At 41.1% G+C, this 12,217-nt stretch overlaps 1 protein-coding gene across 1 annotated transcript in view; it reads right to left on the bottom strand.

Annotated features, from left to right (window-relative positions):
• Positions 1-10,149, bottom strand: part of DMD (dystrophin) — a 1,316,389-nt gene extending 1,306,240 nt beyond the window's left edge. The window contains exon 1 of the mRNA XM_062600033.1: positions 10,126-10,149. The gene's annotated coding sequence lies outside the window, so the exon portion shown is untranslated. The remainder of the gene's footprint in view (positions 1-10,125) is intronic.
• Between the last annotated feature and the right edge of the window lie 2,068 nt (positions 10,150-12,217).

Raw genomic sequence — 12,217 nt, 5'->3', positions numbered from 1 at the left:
TTATACAGATTCATACTTCAAAAACATCCCTTCTCATAATTATAACTTATGAATAATTTGCGAGACAATTTCAGAAAGTGATGAGTTAAAACTCAGAAATATTTTACAAATTACAACAGTTGCAAGAGATGAGAGATATTGTTAATACCAATTTAGTAGAGACAATTGTTTTTAAAAGCCTATACATAAAAATATAGTGCTTTCATGAACTTAAGCTCTGGAGCTTTTAAAATTATTCTAGATTCTCAGGAACTTTATACCCTTTCTGGTGAGTACTTATGTTTTGAATATAAATTACTTGTTTGACTGCTGTAGTCATGTGTCTACGCACTAGTATCTTCTCTTCTTTCTCACGACAGATGATTGAAATCCTGACACATCACATCGCTAAGAACTTTATAGAATATTTTAAATAAGTCTGAATGAGTCAAGCAAGGGACTATTTTAGAGCCAGTTTCTAAAGGGAGAAAAAACCTCAATCCTACTGCAACTGATTTCCCCCCCCCCATAAAGTATCTTGAGGAAGTTTATGTTCAAGTTTAAAGAAGGGAATCAGCTTCAGTATTTTATTTCATACTCAGTTGCTAATTTATTATCTGGAGGAAGTCATGTGAGCCTTCAAAAAATCTTGATGAAAAGGGATCCATATCTCAGCTGCATGGGATTTAATTGACCTCTCAGTCTTGCAAGAATAATCCATTAGCAGTACCTATGCCTCAACTTAACCATCAGCCAAATGGCAATCATAATGGTAAATTCTTTTTCCATACTACCATGCAATTTATCACTCACACTCCTCTTGTGGACTCCTTTCTGTTCAGCAGGACCCTTTGTAGAAACCCCTAAAACAGCATTCAAGAGAAATGCTGCTAGACAAGATGAAGTGTGACTGCTCAGGGAAAGGAGAAGACTGCCTAAGGGCCATCACGTTGACCCATCTGTTTATATCCAAATGCTTAGATCTCTGGAAAGGCGGGGAGAGAGCACGCACATTTATGTACAGCATTAGTATCCACTGTTTCCTTTAATTATCTCTAATGAACTGAATTCTCTCCTGATTATTTTTGGAGCATACAAAGAGCAGGAGCCTGCCTTAGCAGAAGCAGTCTCTGGTTACATCCACACTGCGTAGCTCTGATCAAGGAAGCATGGAGATGCTAACACAGTATGTTAGTGCAACATCACCAGGCCTCAGACTGTAATTCTGTTTTCCACCACTGATAACCGGGATAGATCTTTACATCTGTTTGAACAAAACAACAACAGCAAAGAACCAAATAGTCATTCCACAGAATGAGTCATATGCCACCGTCACTGTTACAGGCCTTCCGTATAATGAAGAAAAACATAACAAATGCCTGCATCAATGGAATGAGCAAACCCAAGAGGGTAAGTAGGGAGACCAGAAAGTCTTCACAGAGTAGAACTGTTGCCTGTATGTTGGATGCAGCAAATCACAAGGAAAGAATTGCAAACAGGCAACAAATCCCTCTGCATATTTGCAAGTTTGCCACCAAACAGATTTGACTTTCAGTCTCTATTCCGGTCAAGCTGGAGTCCAGCAATAACCAGCAAGACTTTAGCTTCTTCATAACTGCAAAGTTAGGAAGAGGTTATTGTTTAAATCCATACAACCCGATTTCCATAACAACCAGAAAATCTTCTGAGAAGGATTCTAGTGTTCAGCTGAGCAATTTAATGTTTTGAAGTGCATATTTTGAATCCTAAGCTATTTCCGTCTAGTGTTCAGTAAAACGTTACACTTGAGATAATAAGAGAAAGATCACACAAAGCCTAATTGATTAGCCTAATTACTGAGGGGAGGGGGGAACAAAAACAAGCAAACAAAAATAACCCAGAAGACAAAAAACACTCTATATTTATTTTTGCCAGTTGCTAGTTTTATCAGGAATGTATGTCCCTTCCATGATGTTAGATGATCTAAAGCAAGGATGCCTCTATTCTAGGGTATGTTTGGGGCTAAAGAAACAGGTTTAATCACGGGTCTAACAGACCTGTATTTCACAACAGAGATGATGGTTCTAGTAAATGATGTGGACCATCCAGAACAAAAATAGCTATAAGCTTATTATGACAACCTTCATAGTAACAACCCATTTCTACTGATCTTCACTGATATCAAATTGGTATGTGACGTGAATCCATATGTAATCAGTTTGATAAATTTAAAGTATCAAAATAAAAAGTTCCCGTGATATTAAAGAAAATAAATAGGACAGGCTCCTTCATCTAACAAAAAATTAATGTTGAAGTCACAAAATAATGGCCAAGTAACAGTTTTTCTTCAAGTGACTGCTTGTTGATATACTGGCTCAAGATAAATTCAGATATTGTTTGCTGAAACATATTTTGCTTTTGGAATAAAACAATGCCACCAATATCCTTTGAAGCAAGCTTATTTGGGACTACAACTCATCTAAAAATTTTTACTAATTTATGTTCTTTACAGTTCCTCCTCCCTTCCAGCATTATCTTAAACTGAACTGGAATGTGAGGTTTGGGGAAAATCTACTTTGTTTCCTTTTTTTTTTTTTTTTTCTGATTTACCAAAACGTTGTTGCAAGGCAAGACAAAAAGTTTTTAATATTTACAGGTAAGTATCTTTTGACAGTGCTTATGAAACAGGAAGTGCAGTATTATGTACATTCACTGAACAAGAGGTACAAATAGCTTTTACAAATTATGAACAAAATATAACTTGCTATAATCACGGTATATTTCTTAAAATTCAGTGCATCTCCTAAACAAGAAAATAAGTCAGCTAGCCAGTGTATTATCTGCCTAGTAAATGGAACGGTATTTAAAAATGATGATCCAGACTGCGGCTTCAATATCCATGCCAAAGTGCACTTTAGAAGCAACCCAGCAACTACTTCCAAGACTTTATGTAGATAATACTATTTATGGTGTCTGATTGCACGCTGCAGCATAACTCAATCACATTAGGCTCTTGGCATCAAACATATAAGATAAGGACAACAGTAAACTAACCACGAAATTCAATACAATACTTTAGCAAGATTACATAAAACAACATATTGCTCATCAGCCTCCAGAAATAAGGAGTAGATTTGAACATTTTTGTTTTGCCTTTTTTTTTTTTTTTTGGTAATCACATACATTCATCAGTGGATGGTACACTGACAGCAAAACACTGGTTCATGGTAGGGTAAAAGTTAGCCTTCATCAGAAGATATTCACACTTTGAAATCGTTTATTGCCAGTTTTTCCTCACTGCTGATGACCACCAACAAATCACTACTTCATTCATGAGACAGTGGCAATTCCCACCTCAAAAGAGGAGGTAGTAAGAGAAGAAATGTGGAACTAAGCTCTGTTTAAGATCCCAATTTCTGGAAAAGTGTTTACTGAAAATAAATCCATTACATTTATTGTAATTTTACAATAACAAATTTTACAGGCAATCATAAGAGGTGGCTATTTACAGGGCACAATTTGTTGTACACATTTTCCCTTTTGCAGGAATGAAGCCCACATACCTGCATTTAGCTAGCTAAAATGTTAATTGCTTACAGAGGTTGCATTTGCAAGCCAGTTTAAGAAACCTAGTTATAGTCTTAAATGTTTCTTTAAAATTACATTTGAAATATCAGGACTTCTTACAGTACAAAAATATTGTCACCAAGGCAACAGTATACAGAAGGCAGGCATATTCAGGAAAACATACAGACATTTCGAGAACAAGATATTAACTTTAATATCCTAACTAAATTATTTTTAGATGACTTTTTTCCCCTTCTTCAAAAGTGAATATTTCTTATTTCAAAGGAAATAGTGTTTAGCAGAAATTAAATTTTGAGACATTTTAGTAGTGCTTCTACGAATCTATCCATCCAGAAACAATTTCATATGTGTTTGTATGTGTAAATATACATACAACATGTGTATTTTTGTATATATGTGTATGTTTTACATATAAATGATGTTTACGACCATGGACTCCATACTCCCTCCCATTCCCCTGCTACTGTAGCTTGACTCAGCCACTAAAGCCATGTTGGACAAGCTCCACTGTTCTTCCCCCACACAGCACTTTTAGGAGTAGAGATACCATGATACAAGCCTTCACTGCAGAGCACTGATTGCGATTCATCAGAGCCAGATCCCCAGCTTCAGCAGTCATGAAAGTATTCCTTTTATTTTTGAAGGGGATCCAACTTTTTTGCAGCTGAGGTAGCACTGCCGTGCAAGCATGCCATAAATGCTCAAATGGATTCAGAGCAGATACTAATTTAATCTTCTTGCCCAGAAGCTTTCCACGAATGACATTTCAGCGCTCTGGGACAGAGAGCAGCACGCACACTCTGGCACGGCGAATGTCCTGCCCTGGCCCTCTGGCACGCTCCCATTGCAGCACACGGGGCAGTGAGCCAATTACAGGGGACAGCCCGGCGGGAGAAATCAAGGGAAGCACACAAAATAGGGGAGAGGGAAGGAAGTAAGTTTCCCAGATCAGCAAGTTCAGATATAGCACATACACCTTTTTGCACCGAACCATTTGTCAACTCGTTTTGTTCCCCCCCATCCCCATCAGACACACACACCGTCAACATTCATCAAGTATCTTCTTTTGGATAGGGTGGGTTGACATGCATTTCAGCCAAGCAAACAGAGCACAGTCCTCTGATTTCTCTCTGCTGGTGAAAATGGGGAAACCCATTTGGTCTCCAAGGGTTTGGAGGAGATGGGAAGAAGCAGCCATTCAAATTACCCAGTCTGGGACGAGGTGTGTAAGGTGTAATAATGCCTCTAGTCGCCTACAGTTTTCCCGTCAATGAAGCTTTGGAGGACAAAAGGGAGGGAGGCAGAGAAGAAGGAAAAGTGGGGAAGAGGGAAAACACACTATTCTATCTATATGTTTTTACAGCATTAAAGTACAACAGGAAATCAAATGTTCTTTTGTTTTGTGAATTATCATCCAGATTATATATTTGCTTAACACTTCTTAGTGCTAACTCCTGTTGAACAATTGCTATTTTGTATATAAAGACCAGAATTGTCATCTTCTAGTCAAAAACCTCAAGTCATGCAACAAGAAACATAAAATGCAACTGTGAAGAGGATCAAATCCTTACTCACAAACCTTGAAAAGTGCCAAACCATTCTTCCAAGTAAAGTCGTCATGCTATAACAGCAGCTTGTGCTGGATCTGCATAATTTTTTGACAGAAGTTAAGAATAAATGAGATCTTAAGCCCTTTTTATACAGGCTGTGTATGAAGCAGTGAAGAAATTAGAGGGCTTTTTTACTGCTAGCAATTACTACAGTTACTAAGCTTTGCAGCAGTACTAAAGTTGCATCAATTTAATGAAGATTTAAAAAGTATTTATGGTATGCAGATTTTATTGAAAAAAAATCCATTATGCTTTGAATTATATTTGCATCTTTTTTAAACAATATTTTTAGGCGTTCTTTTCATGCAGTGCCTCTAAAGACATTCTATACATGATGGTGGTATTTCCCTGTATACCCAGCAAAGAAAATTTGGTCCAATAGAAGCTATACATTCTTCAGAGGAGTTAAATCACAAAGCTAGGTTTTAGTAAGCCCTACAGTTTTCATTTCCAAAAGTACCCTCTTCATGTATTGAATAAGCATGACATCAAGTACAATGCAGTAAAGACCCACACTGATCAGACTGGCTTGTTTAACCGAAACTTTTAACAAGTTCATATATGACATTATTTCATAGTACCACTGTCTTTTTGCTAATATTAACTTAAAAGCTGCCTAAATCAGCCTCATTCAGCTAACCTAAAGACCCAGATGAATTCTGGTTTGGTGCCAATATTTTAAACAACCCATTATCCATCTATATATTACATCACTTTCATATACTGCTTTTATATATACATATATATATATATATATATATATATATATATATAAAAAAAACATCTCAGAGAGAGAATGTGTGATGAAGTGCAGAGGGACTATCCCCAGCACCCCAACACAGGACAGGGCAGTATGCTTCCTATAACTCTCACACCAGTAAGGAGACAGGTGGTCAGTCAGGCCTGGAGCTGACCTGTGAAGCTACGTTCAGAAGGCAGGCATTAAACTAGAGAGCTCTGCAAAAAGTGTCTTTCTTTTAAAAGAAGATTCACATATGAATATTCTGGTGAGAAGGGTCCATTAGACAGATGGTTGAGCTGATGATTTACCACGGGCAATCTTAAGCATGGAATCCAGTAACTTCTTGCATTTGGATAAAGCTTGTCTTACAAAGAAGTACCAGCAGCTGGGTCAAGCATCTCCAAAGGTTACCTTCAAGGGTTTTATCTTCACCCTTGGAAACCACACCTACTCTAAATTTGAAACTGTTTCTTTTTATGCTTTCCCCTGCTAAATCTTCAGCATCCAGGCTTTTCTGCCCATAGTCATGTGCAGTAATAAAGCTACCTTTAACTTACTATGAACAACAACAGCAAAGTCATTCTCCATAGGCACGGAAAATTACCCTAGCTCTCAATTTTTGTGGATCTCTTCCTTATTCTCCAGTCTTTTACTAACATCCTTTTGAAGAAATCAACAAACAGATATTAGAATTTCAGATCACATCATATGCAAGAGTTAAAAATAACCCTCTTACTTCTATTTTGCTATCTCATCGCATTAAGAGCTTTCGGTGAATCAACACCTGCAGTGACCACTAAATTCTTTTTGGATGCAATTCAGAAAGATACAATTTGGATACAAAAGCATAGACTGCATTCCTCATTACTAAACTCTGTATTTGCATGAATTTCAAGCATGTATACAGAATGGTTTAGACTGCCTGAATGAAAGAGAAAAAATGATGACTAACTGTTGGAACTAGTAATTATCCCTGTGGAGACATAACAGGGATAACCCAACTCCTTTACAGTTCCCCAGTGGCAACTTTTGTGATAAAACTGTTCTGTGTATTTTAAACAATTTACTAGGCATTTTATTGCTAGTACTAATTTTTTTGTTTGCAGCATACTAAGAGAGAAATTACTTTATCATGAAAATTTGTTAACAGAAAAGAATTTGACAAAGCCTGCTTTCCACTAAATTGTGTTAACAAGCTTTAATCACAGGATTTTATTTTTTATTTAAATGAAGTAAATCCTCATATTTCATTTTTCCAATTATTTTGCCTAGAATTGAAAGTGGCATGACCTGATTAACATTATCTGCATCAGCCCATTCACCTTATTAAAATACCAAATACCAGTGTACTTTGAGTTCTGAACATTCGAATAAAATCTCAAAAAGTAGGAATGTAGGAAATTTTAGTATGGCTAAGTGCACCACCACATTCCGCCCTGTATCTTCTCTCTAGCTTCAGGAGAAGGTAAAACCCACACCTACCAGGAGTCATAGGAGGGCAAAAATTTCTTCCAAGCTATGCCAGGAAGCACCAGACCTCTGAAGCATGAAATTAATACAAACACAGAGAAAAGCAAAAATGATACAATCTCCTTTCAAAGCCCTTAGATATCTGATGTTCTGAGAATCTCCAAGGACTTACAGTACTAGCTTCATCTTCATGCAGAATTTCCCTACTGGATCACAAAATCCTTTCTGCAGGCATATGAAATGCCACTTGAGAACAGTTTTCGGCTCCTTACCATCACTACATAAGAAAGCTGTGTCAGCACTTCAGTCATAAGACAATGAGACGCCTTCTTATACTTTCCAGTCCAAAATGTATTCAAAGTGAACAGATGAAACATGAGAACTCCAGAAATGCCTTACCTAGATAACAGTCTACAGAAGACCCCAAAACAAGATAAACCCATCCTCAGGCATACAGCCATTCATCCCACTGAGTTATTCATAAATAAATAAATAAGGATAAAACATTCCTACTCTTCTCCTCTCCATTTTAAGACTTCCTCATAAATACATTTTTAATCCATTCTCAGCTTACTTACTATGTTAGTTTATGTTATTTTTCCCTAAATCCCATAGTCAGATTTTCAGAGTGCATTTCAAAGTTCAGCAGTATCATCCAAAGACGAGAAGGAGTAAGAGATCACTGAGTGGTATACTGCTTAGCAAAAAAGTTATATCTGTGATGAAAACTGCCATAGAAATTGAATTTTGTCATCTCTTCAGGTTTATAAACATTTAGGACAATTCCATAATGCTTAAACTGACCCTGTTTCTGATTCTTTGGTACAGAACAGTTGAGGGAATGGTGTCCAGTTAAGAACAAAAAGGTTTGCTCCATCCTGGTACTACTACTTGCTAAATTCTAGTACTAGTACTACATTACAGAAGGAAACTGAAGGAGAGGGGAGAAAGAACAAGAAAAAAAAAGTATTTGAGATCTTATACCATGCATCCAACATATGCCACCGAGGCTGATTTAAAATAGACTTTCAAAGTGAAATGGGAAAAAAATAAAGGATAATTTGGAAACAAGCAGGTAACATTTCCTAATTTTTCGGTGAGTATCTGTTCTCAATTATGAATAAAACAAGAAAGTAACTGAACATTAAAAGCAGTTACTAGCAGTAGGAGAGGGAAAAAAAAAGAAAGGGAGGAAAGCTCTGTCAGCTCATTGAGCCATAAAAATTTCACAGTGAATTTATCAATTGCAGCTTCACCCTCTGGAAAACACTTGGCTCTGAAGATACTCTTTTCATAAGCCTTCAGATTCTCTCGTCTCCAACCGGTAACCATCTAGATACTGAGATAAACTTTAACAGGATTACCCTTTAACGGACGATCTTTTTTCTGTGCATCGTTCTCATCTCCCATTTCATACCTTCCCAAACTATAAGTGAGCTAAGTATGGAACTGGGATCATATGCGGCTATAAAGGTCAATATGCTGGCTTAACCAGAAATGACTATGGAGATGGCTCACTAGGCAGTTTTTTCTTTCAGTAATTCTTCTCATGCTGAAAAAACTTAGGTGAAAGACACATTCTGAGAGCCAAAATTGGGTCTTGGAAAAAAAAAATTGGGCAGGAGACTGACCAACTGCACCACCTTCTACTGCCCCACGAAGCAGCTTGAGCTTTCACAGGGTAGAGCTCTCCACTTCCTCTTAAACACTGATCTGAAAAAGAAGTGGTTAAAAGAGCAGCACAGAAGGCTCCTAGCATGGGGAGAAATGCTTTGCGACAACAGCAAAGATCTTCAACACAATTTTTGCACCACTGAGACTTCAGCAAGGAAGCACCAAGTCTTATTCCAAGTGTCTTTGCACTACCAGAGTGAAAACAAAAATCACAAAAATTTTTTTGGTAAAAAGGCAAGTTCTACTTACAAAAAGTTGTACCAATGCTTTCTATGCCAACATTTTTCTATCTCAACATTTTCAAAACTATATTTCCCATAGTGGGCCAAATTATTGCATAGCACATTGTAAGTATTTTGTTGCTATTGCTATTTCTTAAAAAAAAAAAAAAAAAAAAAAAAAAAAAAAAAAAAAGGCACAACACAGATCAGTTAAAAACAAACAAAAAAGCCATTTAATAGTGTAAGGATGCCACTACTTTCACGGTTGGTTCCTGGGCAAGCACATACCGCTTCAAAAAGTATTAATTTCATTTGGAGTTCCACGCACACTTGTGTCGCAAACTAGTATACGCTGAATGGTCTATAAATACCTTTACTACTAGGGATTTGATTTCTTACCGGGAATAGGGAAAAAAAAAAAAAAAATGCACGCTCCTGAAACTTTACCCTCTGGGGGAGCTGCAGCTGCAGCTGCCGCCGGGCCGCCCCGACGGCTCGGCGCTGTCACGGCCGCGACATCCGCGGTGGGGGGGAAGAAGGGGGGAGCGGCAAACGCCGCCCGCACCGCTGCGAAAGAAAACGATTATTTGCCCAGCGAGCCGGCGGGCGGGCTGCTTCTAAGCTGCACAACGCCAGGAAAAGTTGTATATTAAAAAAAAATCGAGAAAAAAAAAATCTAAGAGAGATTAAAAGGAAAGGGAAAAAAAAAAAAAAAAAAAAGGGCTCCTCCCCTCCGCCCCAGCACCGCGTCTCTCTCCCGGGCCGCCCCCGCGCTCCCGCCGCGCCGCGGGAGCCCCCTGCCCGCCCGCCCCGTCGCGTCCCGCCGCGTCCCGCCAGGGAGCCCGGCGAGCGGGTCGCCTACCGGACCGGCTGCGGATGATGTCGCCAAACTCGTCGGCGGCAGCGGCGGCGGCGGGGTCCCCCCCGGCGGCGGCGGCGGAGGAGGTGGCCATAGCCCGGCCGCGACGAGCGCGGAGTTTAGCGCGGAGGCGGCCGCGACGAGCGCGGAGTTTAGCGCGGAGGCGGCCGCTCCGCCGGGCTCCCCCTGTCCCTCCGCCCCCGTCCCCCGCAACGGGCCGCACCGACTGAACCGGAGCGAGCTGGAAGGGACGGGACGGGACGGGACGGGACGGGACGGGACAGGTGTCGCGCGGCGCCGCCCGCCCTGAAATAGAGCCGGGGCGGCGGCGGCGGCCGGGCGGCCCTTCCTTCCCGCCTGCCCTCCTTCCCCCCCTCCCCGCTCCACCGGATCGATGCGGCCAGGAGCAATTAGGGAGCAAACGGCCCCGGGAGGGCGAAGCGGAGCATGAATGATTTAGCAGCCCCCACTTACCGGCGCGGCGTGCGCCGCCGCGGGCACCGGTACCGCCGCCTGCCCTGCGCCCGCGAGGGCAGAGGCGTGGAGGTGGCAAGGGGGGAACCTCAGCTTTGGGGGGGTATTTTTTGGGGGGGGGGAAGGGGGAAGACATTTCCCCCTTGTGCTTTGGTTTGCGGGAACAGGCGGTTTCGTCGCAGCCACGCGGCGGAGGCCGGTTCCTCGCGCCCGTCGGGCCGCAGCCCACCCGTGCCCTTGCCCCGCGGGTTTCCTCCCACACCACCGCCGGCCACCGGTTCCCCCCGCCCCTCCAGGCCCCCAGACCGCCTGCCTTCACCCCACGGCGGAGGTGACCCGGTGCGGGAAACCGATGGGGCGCTGGGGATGCTTTTAAGCACCCGCTCTCCCCTGCGACGGGAATCCCAGCCTTTAAAAGCTGTGCATTAAAATAAGGGATACTGGGGAGGCGGATAATCCCCTGTTTTTATTTGCTAGTTTGTAAGACAGCAGTGTGGCTTTTTTTAATACAAATTTAGCCTAACTGCCTCGTGGCTTTAACACCAATTCGTAGATAACTCATAAATAGATATTGAGGGACAGGAAATTAAGGATAAGCTGTATAAAGCATGTATGCTTTCACTTGTATTTTGTGTCGATAAAAGGCTTGAGTCTCTTTGTGTACGCCAGAGTAAATCAGAAGAAATTTGCTTGTCTGAAGATAACAGCTAAATAGACTAAAATAGAATAAAACTAGGTAAGAAAACCAGGCCAGACTCCAGGAAGAGGACAGTTTTAGGAAGCCTTTAAACAGGCAGCAAGGCACACAGTGCGCTCAGATGCAGAGGAAAGGGGCCTCTTCCCATTTGAAAGAGCGAGACATGCCCTCCACACAGTGTTGTCTCATGGCTCAGCACTATCCTCTTGTTTTTCATAGTCTTACGAGATGAAGTAAGTGGGAGTTTTTGCTCACTTTGATATTTCCAAAAGTATTTTTCAGTCATTTGTGATGATCAAGGTTTGTTACTTTAACAAAGCACATAGGAAAGAATGAGCGTTGCCAGCATTAAGTAATTAAAAAAAACATTATTCAGACTCAGAAACAGCATGAAATTGCCCTTGTATTACTCGGAGGAGATATATCATATTTCTTTGTCCACATTCTCATTTTGAGGTCCCAGTGGTCACCCCTGGGGGGTGTCAAGTCGCACAAACTTCTAGGCATGCCGTTTTGGCTCCCACCAGAGGGGTTCTTGCTAGAAAACCTGCCTGAGATCCAATTGCAGGCTAGGCTAAGGCACTACCAGCTAGGGAGGAGAGGCTGTCGCTTCTCCCCCAGTATCACAGTTCTGTTTAATACTGCATTATAATGCCCTTTTTCCTCCCACCCTTGCCCCCCATCAGAGTTTGTCCCAAACTCTCAACTAGACTCTCCCAGTCTGATATCAATCCAGATGTTCAGCAATTTGTGTCTGTCTCCCTATCATCCCTACCTCTGCTTCTCCTTCTTCCATGGAGTTTCTTTTTGCTTTCTGATGTGTCAGTGAAGATGGCAGTTTGCGCATGCCTTCCTCTTCACCACAATACGCAGAGCATTGCAGAATTTAAGATGGGTCTCATCCACTTTGCAACAGCTGAGCTG

This window comes from Rhea pennata, chromosome 1, assembly GCF_028389875.1.
Source record: "Rhea pennata isolate bPtePen1 chromosome 1, bPtePen1.pri, whole genome shotgun sequence".
Taxonomy (NCBI): Eukaryota; Metazoa; Chordata; class Aves; order Rheiformes; family Rheidae; genus Rhea; species Rhea pennata.
Note: the sequence above shows the minus strand (reverse complement) of the source record. Positions and strands in the feature narration are given on the sequence as shown.